Below are 13684 nucleotides of genomic sequence, written 5' to 3'. Positions count from 1 at the left end.
GTGCAACACTTGAGGCACTAAGCTTTCAAGAGTCAATGACCTCAAGAATTGTTCTTGTTATTGCTACATAACAAGTGATGTAATCTTCTAACCCTAGTTTGTATGTGAATTTCGAATTGTATACACTAGTTTTAGGGTTATTGCTTTGGTGTTCATATTTGTATTTTTAATAGATAAAAACTTAGATCCAAAGCAATTAGGGTTGCATGATCACATAGGAATGTAGATATGCTCAAAACACATCCGTGGTATCAAAGCCTAGGATGTTTTTCAATTGAATTGGCACAAGAGTGAACTGTCCAAAGTGATTGAAAATCGAATTTTAGCTGTCTGACACATGAACTCGGTGAGTCCATGATGAACTCGACGAGTAGGGTAAACTCGACAAGTTCAGAGCCCAACTCGACGAGTTGACTCGGCAGTTACCTAAAAATTCGATTTTCAGATCATATTTTGATTTGGATAATTACCATAATTCGTTTTTATTGCCTAAAATCGATTTTCTGATTGGTATCATCATATCCTTATCAAAATTAAAGGATTTGGTTAATTTTGGATAATATAAGCTTATTTTGATTCAAAGATTTAACCAAGATTTTGAAAAGTTTCAAAATACACCCTTTTTGTTTTATAGTTTGAATTTGAAATTTTTAATTTTTAGAAATTTAAATGGTAAAAGTCTAATATTTTTAATAGTTTAAAATACACCCTCATGGATTTTATTATCTAATTAATTAAGTGTTTTAATTAAAAGACTATTAATAAATACATAGATAGGTTTAAATTTAATTAAATTAAAAGATTAATTTATTAAAAGATTAAACCACTAAGTATTTTAAATGATACACCTTTATACTATATAAGATTAAAAGTTTAATTTATATATATATATATATATATATATATATATATATATATATATACATATGTATAAGAAAATGTCAGTCTTACCGTTAGTACGCCTCATTCACGAAGCTGGTCTATAAAGGGTGTTTAAGGAAGCGGCCTGTAAAATGACCGTCATTGGGTATCCACTCTTACCCACCACACTCTTGACTAGTGGAGGGTCGTTAGCCAAACAGGTAGGATAGGGCATTAATTTCTCATTAAAAGTATAATGAATTATAAACTAACTAAACGCTTTTATAAATTCTCAATCTTAGTTACTTTTGGAAAATGTGAATTTGATGCGAACCCATAAAATTACTCATTGCACCTTATTGGTCGTTAGTGGAGCGTGTGTGGTTAACCGACACACTAATATGGAACTAATGAAGGAAGGCAAATGGTTTCTTGTAAATTATCGTTGATCAATGGAGCGTGTGTGGTTAACCGGCACATAGATTAGGCGATAAATGACATCGAGAGTACCAAGCTAATTTGCATGGCTATTCACACTTTGTTTGTGATCCTCGGTATCCCAGTCACAAACATGAAGGGCATAATCAAGATTAAACATGCCATTGAATCTTAAAAGATCTAGGAGTTTCATATAAAACCTAATTTGTTAAAATTTTGTTTTCGTGGTGGAATTGGTAAATCGTCATTTACCTACCTTCAAATAATTTACAATTGGATTACGACATCCCTCTTTAGAATTGTGAATTACTATGACAACCCGGAACTTTTTCCGTTATCCTTAATCAATTTCCGTTAATCAAATTCGAGTTTTTACTTAATTCCGTCAAATTTGATAGTTTGGGAAAGACTTTGCATTTAAATAAATCAATTCGGATTTATTTCTGTTCACGTCAGTATTATTTTTGGACTAACGGAATATTCTAAACTTAGTACATCAAAGGAATCGGTGTTAGGATGAATTTCTTGAAGTACTAGACATGAAGCAAACCGAAAACCTCCTCAAAAAGGAGTTTTCGGTTAAGACCTTAGAGTTTTCGGTCAAGGTGACCGAAAACCCCATCTTACATATATATTTCATGATCATTTTGATCATTCTTTCCCTTTTACAAGTCTAGAACTCGAAAATTCTCTCTCAAGTATCATCGAGTTCTTCACTTTGATCTTCAAATTCTCGAAAATGTAAGTGTTTCTTTCCCCTTGATTTGTTATTAGATCTTCCTAACTAGTAAACACCCTTCGATTTCATCCATTAACTTCATCTTTTGGGTTTAATCTTCAAGTGTTCTTCAAGAACACCAAGAACACCAAGAACACACACTAGTGTTTTGGGCCGAAAACACCCTTCTTTGCTTCCATATTGTAAGTATCTATATCCTCTACTTGTTATCTAGTAAGGATACTTGATTTAGGGCCTTGAAATCGTCATTTTCCAAGAACAAAAGGAGTTTTCGGTATAGTGCATCTCCTTTGACCGAAAACCCTAAAGAAAGGTGCCTTTAAGACCTTAAAACTCACTTAAGGCTTTGGATAAAACTTAGAACCCCTATGCATGTTTAAAAGCCCTTGAAAATCACCACATGCACCAAACATCATGCGTTTTCGGTCACCTTCATGGACCGAAAACCCTTCATGGACCGAAAACCACTTGGACCGAAAACTCCCTTAAGTGGCTTTACAACCCCCTTATGCAATCCTAAGTGATTGTAACACTTCCATTGAGGATTTCTTAGTCCTTAAAATGTTATTCTTTACCTGATTAGTTGAGTAAACACTAATTGTATATATATATATATATATATATATATATATATATATATATATATATATATATATATATATATATATATATATATATATATATATGCTAAATAGGATCCGCGTGTGCTCAAGACTTCACTTGACACTTAGCATCCTTTTTCCGATCTTACATTCGCATCACTCACTTCAGATGAGTTCATACCCCTACTCTTTTTCCGAGTTTTTCATGTTTTCAGGGGGGTACAAGCAAAAGTACAAGGAAACTTGTGCTCAAATTATCTCATTTTGCTTAAAATGATTATATGTTCAGCATGCTTTTAACTCAGAAAACCGTTTTACCAATCGATTAAGAAATCAACTCGTAGAAACAGTTTTCAAAACTAAAGCAAGGAACTTGTAAATCTTATCATAAAATGTGATATTTTATAAAGGATTTATACAAGACATAAACAGGATTTTCGGTATTATTACTTGTAAGTTTGTTATTTTAGGATTGGAGACACGTCCTTGGTAACACTCCACCGGATTTCGTGAGTGTATGACTAACTCTTATAACCAGAATCTCTTGTAGGGAGAGCGTGACTATTGTGTATAGATCTATACGGGACTGACTACCCCGCACCTCGCTGCTAGCTACAGTGGGACCGTCAGGTCTACGGGTGACAAAGTCATAAAAGGATACTGGCCCCGTTACGTGCCATATCTAGTTTAATGTATGGTTATAAAACTCGCAACCTAGATAACAGAGATTTACTTTTGTAATAATGAAACAAGTGAACTAACCTCAAAGTAATAACCGATTTGATTATTAGAGGGCATTAGTAATGCCTTTAGGATCTAGTTCACTACTTATTTATTAGTTTTATTTATGTAATAAGACTAATACATATCACTGAGAGTAAACAGGGTTTTTCAAGGAAACTACATCTAACGATACAAGTATGGTAGATACTTGTTCACCTCATTTCAGAATCGATAACCGACTATCAACTTTTAAAGAAAATATAGGATTTTCTTGGGATAACTCAACCTTTCATAAATAGGCTGTTTAACATATAACTAATGGATAATCAAACATATTTCATAAGAAAATATAGGATTTTCTTGGGAAACACTTTTCAAAGGATCAAAGAAACATTTCTTTCACCAGAACTAAACGCTTATGAACTCACCAGCTTTATGCTGATATTTTAAAACTACTTGTATTCTCAGGGCATCAATAGACAGGTACTCCTGCCAACTTTTGGAGAAGACGGAACATTCTGAAGTCACGTCTTTTACTTTTGCTATATATACTGTTATGTATAAACCATGCTTTCAACAATGTAAATATTCTTCTTATAATGTAATGGTTGTGTTTACTTCGCTTACTATGATACAACTGTTGTGATACTACACATGACGTCCTCCGCCCCAGAACGTTTCCGCCATCAGTTTCGGGGTGTGAAAGATTGGTATCAGAGCTATTGTTTATAGTGAACTAACTATACCGAACCATACATGGTATACAACTATAAACACTAAGGGGCCGAAGTGCTCTGAACTAAAAGTATACTTTTAAAATACAAGTATTTTTGCAAAAAGTATACAAGTATACCCGAGTACCAGAATCTGTGTCATGAGAAGAACAAAACAAAAGTATTTTGGATGTTGGACACTGCGGTTAAACCTGGGCATTTATGAAATCATGTCTAGGGTCAATATAGCCTGATCAACTATATTTATTCGAGACATGTCCAACATGTGCTTGGGAGTGACTTTGGTGTTGCAACAGGCCTAAAACTTACCTAGTATCCATTCAACAAGGTATCAAAAGAACAAAACATGCAACTTAAAATACTATAGGAGTATTTTAGCCAGAGCCGAATACATTGTAGAAATTCATTCCTAGTGTTGCTACCTATTTGTTTCTTAGCGATAACTTACTTGCATTAGTAACTTTTCTTGCTTATCGCTTGGTAGAACACTTTATTATCAGGATGAGATATATTTTGTTTCATATATCTCGAGGACTTACCATCCTCTTCTTCCTGATTGTTTCTAGAATAAGATACCTCCTCGAAAAAGACCTATCAGAAGGAATGACGACGCTCCACCACCACCACCGCCCCCTCAGTTCGATCCCGTTATGTTCCAAGCAGCTGTTACTGCTGCTGTGGCTGCCGCGATGTCACAGATGAATCCTGGCGGATCTGGTGGACAGGGAGGTGGTACGCATCCCCAAAATCATGAAGGTGGTCAGGAACACCAAAAGGAGTGCTCTTATAAGGACTTCATGAACGCGAAACCCACATCTTTCGACGGCAAAGGAGGGTTTATTGCCCTGACTCAATGGTTCGAAAAGATCGAGTCCATTTTCGAAATATGTTCCTGTTCTGAAGCCAACAAAGTAAAATTCGCCGCTTGCACTTTCGCCAACAGGGCACTGACCTGGTGGAATGGTCGGGTCAAATCCCTAACCCTACCAGTGGCAAATGCTATGGGTTGGGAAAGTTTAAAGGAACTCATGATAGCTGAGTATTGCCCACGGGGCGAGATGCAGAAACTAGAGCACGAAGTCTGGAACCTAAAGATGAAGGAATCCGACATTGCTACCTACACTTCTAGGTTTGAAGACCTAGCGCTTCTTTTCCCGGGAATGGTCACCCCGGAAAGCAAGAAGATAGAGAGATACATTTGGGGACTGACACAACCCACCAAAGGAAATGTCTTGGCTGCTAGGCCAAACACCTTTGACAGTGCTAAGTGCCTGGCGCAGACTCTCATAGATCACGGAGTTGATCTTGATAAAGTGGCAACCGCTCCTGAGCCAGCGAAAGGGAGTGGTGAGAAAAGAAAGTTCTGGAAGCAGTGGAAGGGCCAGTCTTCACAGGAGCCCTCAAAGAAACAGCAAACGGTGGCAGTCCACGCTGCTACTACTCCTATCGCTGCTCCTGCCATGCAAGCACCTACAAGTAGGTATACTGGTACCCTCCCTTGGTGCAATAAGTGCAGTTATCATCACCGCATCCCTGGTCCATGTCGTGAGATGATCTGCAACAACTGTGGTCAAAAGGGTCACCTGGCTCGAGGCTGCAGAAACCTAGTCCAACCAACCAATCAGGAATTTGGAGCAGGCGTCGGTCAAACATGTTATGGTTGTGGAGAAGTTGGGCACTACAAGAGAAAATGTCCCAAGGCAACAACAGCAGGTGGCACAGGGAGAGTACTGACGATGGGTCAAGAAGAGGCAGTTGCAGACCCCACCGTCGTTTCAGGTACGTTCCTCCTCAACAACTCTTATGCATGCATTCTTTTCGATTCTGGTGCGGAGAGAAGTTTTGTTAGCCATGCATTCAAACATCTTCTTAGGCATAAACCTCAACCATTAACTGAAACATTTACCATCGAGATGGCTAACGGTGAGAAAGAGAGCACTAATGATATATTCGTAGGCTGTACTCTTACCCTAAACGATCATTCTTTTCCCATCGACCTTATGCCAGTCTCCATAAAAAGCTTTGATGTCATCATCGGCATGGATTGGTTGAGCCCCAATCATGCTGATATCCTTTGTTACGAAAAAGCTATCCGCCTCAATCTCTCCTCTGATGAAACTCTCATGATTGACGGCGATAAACTCAGTTCGAACCACTGTATCATTTCATGCATTCAAGCCCAGAAACTCCTGCGAAAGGAGTGTTATGCATTCCTAGCCCACGTCATTAACGAGAAGCAGGAAGTTAAAGACCTCGAGAGCATCCCCGAAGTCTGCAACTTTCCCGATGTTTTTCCCGAAGACCTTCCGGGAATCCCTCCCGAATGCCAAGTCAAGTTTCGTATCGACTTAGTCCCCGGAGCTACCCCCGTAGCTAAATCCCCATACCGATTAGCGCCGGAAGAAATGCAGGAGTTATCCAGTCAGCTCAATGAGCTGCTCAGCAAAGGATTCATCAGACCGAGTTCCTCACCCTAGGGAGCCCCGATCTTATTTGTGAAAAAGAAGGATGGATCATTTCGGATGTGCATTGACTACCGAGAGCTGAACAAGCTCACAGTAAAAAACCGTTACCCTCTTCCTCGAATCGATGACCTCTTTGATCAACTTCAAGGAGCCAGATACTTTTCCAAAATAGACCTAAGATCAGGGTACCATCAGCTGCGAGTCCATGAGAGTGATGTTCCTAAGACAGCATTTCGGACTCGGTATGGTCACTACGAATTTGTAGTGATGCCCTTCGGTCTAACCAACGCACCGGTGGTATGGACCTGATGAATCGGGTGTGCCGTTCTTTCCTGGACAAGTTCGTAATCGTGTTCATCGACGATATACTTGTCTACTCCAGAAGTGAGGAGGATCATCGACAGCACTTGAGATTGGTGTTGGAAACCTTAAGGACGGAGAAGCTGTATGCGAAATTCTCCAAGTGCGAATTATGGATTCGAAAAGTAACCTTCCTAGGTCACGTGGTAAGCGAGGAAGGCATACACGTGGACCCCTCCAAAATCAAAGCGATAGAGAACTGGTCAGCACCGAAGACGCCCACAGAAATCCGTCAATTCTTGGGTCTCGCTGGCTACTATCGCAGATTTATCCAGAATTTCTCCAGAATTGCCAAACCCTTAACCACTCTGACTCAGAAAGGCGTACCCTTTTGTTGGAGTGAAAAGCAAGACACTGCGTTCCAAACATTGAATCAGGCGCTGTGCAGTGCACCTATCTTGTCTCTGCCCGAAGGGATGGAGGACTTCGTTGTCTACTGTGATGCATCTAATCAGGGCCTAGGTTGTGTGCTCATGCAACGGGGAAAAGTCATTGCCTATGCCTCAAGACAGCTGAAAGCACACGAAGTCAACTACACAACACACGATCTGGAATTGGGAGCAGTAGTCTTCGCACTGAAGATATGGAGACATTATCTCTACGGAACCAAGTGCACTATTTTCACTGACCATAAAAGTCTGCAACATATCTTCGACCAGAAGGAGCTGAACATGAGACAACGGCGATCGGTTGAGCTACTCAGCGATTACGAGTGCGAAATCCGTTACCATCCCAGCAAGGCCAATGTGGTGGCAGATGCCCTCAGCTGGAAGGAGTACTCACGTCGTAAAGTGATGGTACTGACCATGACTATCCATTCCCATTTATCCACGCAAATCAAGGAGGCTCAGTTGGAAGCCTTAAAACCAGAGAACATGCCGGGTGAAGCCTTGAGAGGAATGGAAGAGAACCTAGAGATCAAGGGAGACGGAGTCTATTATTTCATGAACCGGATCTGGACCCCAAAGTTCGGTGGTTACAGAGAGGTTGTAATGAACGAAGCTCACAAGACTAAATACTCCATTCACCCAGGTTCGGACAAGATGTAACTCGATCTCAAGAAACTGTATTGGTGGCCGAACATGAAAGCAGAGATAGCTACCTTCGTGGGCAAGTGCCTGACTTGCGCCAGGGTGAAGGTCGGATATTAGAAACCCTCAGGTCTACTCCACCAGCCGGAGATACCTGAGTGGAAGCGGGAGAAAATTTCTATGGATTTTATCACCAAACTACCCAAGTCTCCGAGTGGTCACGACGCCATCTGGGTAATTGTCGATCGGTTGACGAAGTCCGCCCACTTCCTGCCAATCAAAGAAACTTTCAAAATGGAGAGACTCACGTGAGTCTACATCCAAGAGATAGTCCGACTGCACGGTGTGCCTGTGTCCATTATCCTCGATGTTCTGGCAGTCACTACAGAAAGCTCTTGGAACTAAGCTGGATATGAGCACAGCTTACCATCCTCAGACTGATGGACAGAGTGAGAGAACAATTCAGACATTGGAAGATATTTTGAGAGCTTGTATCATCGATTTCGGTGCATCATGGGACACTCATCTTCCTTTGGTTGAATTTTCCTACAACAACAGTTACCATACCAGCATTAAGGCTGCGCCTTTCGAAGCCCTCTATGGTCGCAAGTGCAGATCCCCTCTGTGATGGGCTGAGGTGGGCGACACGCAGCTAGCCAAGGGGCAAGTCCCTGACAGTACTCTCACTGGTCCAGAAATCATCCGCGAAACCACCGAAAAGATCGTACAAATCCGAGAACGACTTAAGGCCTCACGAGATAGACAAAAGAGCTACGCCGATAAACGACGAAAACCCTTAGAGTTCCAGGTTGGAGACCGTGTCCTGCTAAAAGTCTCACCCTGGAAGGGCATGATACGCTTCAGAAAGCATGGAAAGCTAAATCCAAGATACATAGGACCTTTCGAGATCCTCGCTAGGATCGGTCCCGTAGCCTACAAACTTCGTTTACCGCAAGAACTTAGCAACATTCATCCTGTATTGCACGTTTCGAATCTTAAGAAATGCGTATCCGACGAAACCTTTACGATTCCTCTCGACGAGATTGAAATCAACGAGAATCTGAACTTCGTAGAAGAACCAGTCGAAATCATGGATAGAGAGATCAAATGAATGAAACAAAGTCGCATCCCGAAAGTGAAGGTTCGCTGGAATGCCAAGCGGGGACCTGAATTCACTTGGGAACGCGAAGATCAGATGAAACAGAAGTATCCACATCTCTTTTCTAATCCATGATTTGTATTCTATGTTCAAATTTCGGGACGAAATTCCCTCTAACGGGGGGATGATGTGACAACCCGGAACTTTTTCCGTTATCCTTAATCAATTTCCGTTAATCAAATTCGAGTTTTTACTTAATTCCGTCAAATTTGATAGTTTGGGAAAGACTTTGCGTTTAAATTAATCAATTCGGATTTATTTCTGTTCACGTCAGTATTATTTTTGGACTAACGGAATATTCTAAACTTAGTACATCAAAGGAATCGGTGTTAGGATGAATTTCTTGAAGTACTAGACATGAAGCAAACCGAAAACCTCCTCAAAAAGGAGTTTTCGGTTAAGACCTTAGAGTTTTCGGTCAAGGTGACCGAAAACTCCATCTTACATATATATTTCATGATCATTTTGATCATTCTTTCCTTTTTACAAGTCTAGAACTCGAAAATTCTCTCTCAAGTATCATCGAGTTCTTCACTTTGATCTTCAAATTCTCGAAAATGTAAGTGTTTCTTTCCCCTTGATTTGTTATTAGATCTTCCTAACTAGTAAACACCCTTCGATTTCATCCATTAACTTCATCTTTTGGGTTTAATCTTCAAGTGTTCTTCAAGAACACCACGAACACCAAGAACACACACTAGTGTTTTGGGCCGAAAACACCCTTCTTTGCTTCCATATTGTAAGTATCTATCTCCTATACTTGTTATCTAGTAAGGATACTTGATTTAGGGCCTTGAAATCGTCATTTTCCAAGAACAAAAGGAGTTTTCGGTATAGTGCATCTCCTTTGACCGAAAACCCTAAAGAAAGGTGCCTTTAAGACCTTAAAACTCACTTAAGGCTTTGGATAAAACTTAGAACTCCTATGCATGTTTGAAAGCCGTTGAAAATCACCACATGCACCAAACATCATGAGTTTTCGGTCACCTTCATGGACCGAAAACCCTTCATGGACCGAAAATCCTTCATGGACCGAAAACCCTTCATGGACCGAAAACCACTTGGACCGAAAACTCCCTTAAGTGGCTTTACAACCCCCTTATGCAATCCTAAGTGATTGTAACACTTACATTGAGGATTTCTTAGTCCTTAAAGTGCTATTCTTTACCTGATTAGTTGAGTAAACACTAATTGTATATATATATATATATATATATATATATATATATATATATATATATATATATATCTTTATATGCTAAATAGGATCCGCGTGTGCTCAAGACTTCACTTGACACTTAGCATCCTTTTCCGATCTTACATTCACATCACTCACTTCAGGTGAGTTCATACCCCTACGCTTTTTCCGAGTTTTTCATGTTTTCAGGGGGGGATACAAGCAAAAGTACAAGGAAACTTGTGCTCAAATTATCTCATTTTGCATAAAATGATTATATGTTCAACATGCTTTTAACTCAGAAAACCGTTTTACCAATCGATTAAGAAATCAACTCGTAGAAACAATTTTCAAAACTAAAGCAAGGAACTTCTAAATCTTATCATAAAATGTGATACTTTATAAAGGATTTATACAAGACATAAACAGGATTTTCGGTACTATTACTTGTAAGTTTGTTATTTTAGGATTGGAGACACGTCCTTGGTAACACTCCACCGGATTTCGTGAGTGTATGACTAACTCTTATAACCAGAATCTCTTGTAGGGAGAGCGTGACTATTGTGTATAGATCTATACGGGACTGACTACCCCGCACCTCGCTGCTAGCTACAGTGGGACTGTCAGGTCTACGGGTGACAAAGTCATAAAAGGATACTGGCCCCGTTACGTGCCATATCTAGTTTAATGTATGGTTATAAAACTCGCAACCTAGATAACAGAGATTTACTTTTGTAATAATGAAACAAGTGAACTAACCTCAAAGTAATAACCGATTTGATTACTAGAGGGCATTAGTAATGCCCTTAGGATCTAGTTCACTACTTATTTATTAGTTTTATTTATGTAATAAGACTAATACATATCACTGAGAGTAAACAGGATTTTTCAAGGAAACTACATCTAACGATACAAGTATGGTAGATACTTGTTCACCTCATTTCAGAATCGATAACCGACTATCAACTTTTAAGGAAAATATAGGATTTTCCTGGGATAACTCAACCTTTCATAAATAGGCCGTTTAACATATAACTAATGGATAATCAAACATCTTTCATAAGAAAATATAGGATTTTCTTGGGAAACACTTTTCAAAGGATCAAAGAAAAATTTCTTTCACCAGAACTAAACGCTTATGAACTCACCAGCTTTATGCTGATATTTTAAAACTACTTGTATTCTCAGGGCATCAATAGATAGGTACTCCTGCCAACTTTTGGAGAAGACGGAACATTCTGAAGTCACAGTCTTTTACTTTTGCTATATATACTGTTATGTATAAACCATGCTTTCAACAATGTAAATATTCTTATTATAATGTAATGTTTGTGTTTACTTCGCTTACTATGATACAACTGTTGTGATACTACACATGACGTCCTCCGCCCCGGAACGTTTCCGCCATCGGTTTCGGGGTGTGACAATTACTGTGTTGGGTCCTAACCTTAATATTTCATTTGGGTGTTATATTAAGGATTGTATCAACTAACTTGAATTTCTCCTTTTTGTAGATGTCTAGTTCTGACAACTATGGTTTTCCTTAATCCTTTGGAAAAGGTTTTCCTTTTGAAGATGATATTTCACGTGACGATCGAGGTGAAAGATTAATCCCTTCTTCGTGCATTGGTGGAACTGGAAATCATACTTCTCTTCCTCCACCTCCTCCAGTGATTCTTCCTAAACCACGTTTTCGTCGACTTGAAAAGTTCAAGGTCACTTAAGCCCTATTGGCATCCAAGCATCGAGATGGAAGTCATGTGTGTGCACACGTTCTGAAGATGAAGCTGCATATTGACAGACTGGGAATGTTGGGTGTCGTTTTCCCAAGGAAGCTAGCTGTTGACTTGGTTCTTCAGTCACTTCCTGAGTCGTATAGTCAGTTCGTTAAGGACTACTATATGACAGACCACGACGTGACCCTTATTGATCTGATATATTTGCTAATTGTTGCTGAATCAGTAATGATTTGGCACAGTGGTAAAGTAATATTGATTGGAAGATCTACCTCCCAAATTTCCATGGACATAGATAATGACAACGTTGATAGTCCAGAGATGATTTCTTCTCCTAAGGGAGAGAAATTAGCCAAGGTCAAAAAGTTTGACCATAAGAGAAAGGCTGATTCTGAGATAGTTCCACGTGTCACTCCTAAAGAGTCCATTTGTTTTTACTGCCAATTGAAGGGGCATTGGAAGCGAAGCTGCCCTGACTACCTGAGAGATCTATAGATCTAAGAGATGGTAAAGTCGAATTGTATGGCTCTACTTCAGGTACATTCACTATCTAACTCTATTAAGTTCTTATTTATAAATTCTTAATACATGATGTCATAAGATTGCATTTTGATGTTTTATAGGATCGAAGAGAAAGAAGGAATCTTAAGGACAAGTAAAGGCTGATTTTGATCTGAAGAAATGGATTTCGGTCACATGGTTCAATGATCAAAATTTGGAGCTGCTACTTAGGAGTTATGATAAGATTGCTTAGGAATATATAGAAACATAGTTTTCATATGTATTTGCATTGTAAGGACAGATTTTTCCGCATTTTATCAATAAAATAAATTTTGATTTTATCTTATATTTCCTATCAATGGCATCTGTGAAAATTGGTGTTTATATATTATTAGCAATGTTGAAAATGGATTTGATTCTTAGTTATATCGTTAGTGGTAGTGTCATAATTTACCAAGTGGGGAAGGATTCTCATCACCCAAGTTTCAATTGGACAGAAACTTGGAATCATGGGATTTGAATTGTGTGATGTATGAGCACCTTGATCTTTGGAAAAATTAACACTAATTCCTTGTTCCCATGTATATGTGAGTCAAGTGAAAGAATAAAGGATCTAGTACACATTGATGTGGACTAGTCAGATCCACCACAAAGGACGATAAAAGTCTATTCGGCATGATTTACTGTTGGTTCAGTAAATGTGGTTATACTTACAATATTAAGTGTAATTACGATACCTTGAAAAAGTTTCAAAGTATAGCAGAACGAATAAGAAGAATCAATTAAGCGGAGATATAAAAGTTTCTCTGACCTGTAAGGAAAGGAGATTACTTTAGTATCGTGTTTTATGATCATCCTAATGATTGTGGAACCATGTCACAATTGATCCTCTAAAGGCACCTTAGTGCATTTATATGACTAAGAAGAGGAATCCAGAAATGTTGAAATAGTTAAATCAAGATGATGAGTCATACTTAGTTCCAAATCAAGTTCTAGAGTCACACTCTAGTTACTTCAAGTTGTACCTTGAGTAATATGTTCTAATTAGGTTTATAACACCTCATGAAATGTGGAGTAGAAATGTTTTCTAACTCTTGCACATTTGAAATTGGTAGTTGTCATGTTTTGGATAAAACAAAGACCAACTAAGACCAATTA

This window comes from Lactuca virosa, chromosome 7 (assembly GCF_052849685.1).
Source record: "Lactuca virosa cultivar CGN04683 chromosome 7, Lactuca_virosa_CGN04683_v6, whole genome shotgun sequence".
In the NCBI taxonomy this organism is placed as follows: Eukaryota; Viridiplantae; Streptophyta; class Magnoliopsida; order Asterales; family Asteraceae; genus Lactuca; species Lactuca virosa.
The sequence above is the reverse complement of the archived record's forward strand: the minus strand, read 5'-3'. Positions refer to the sequence as shown.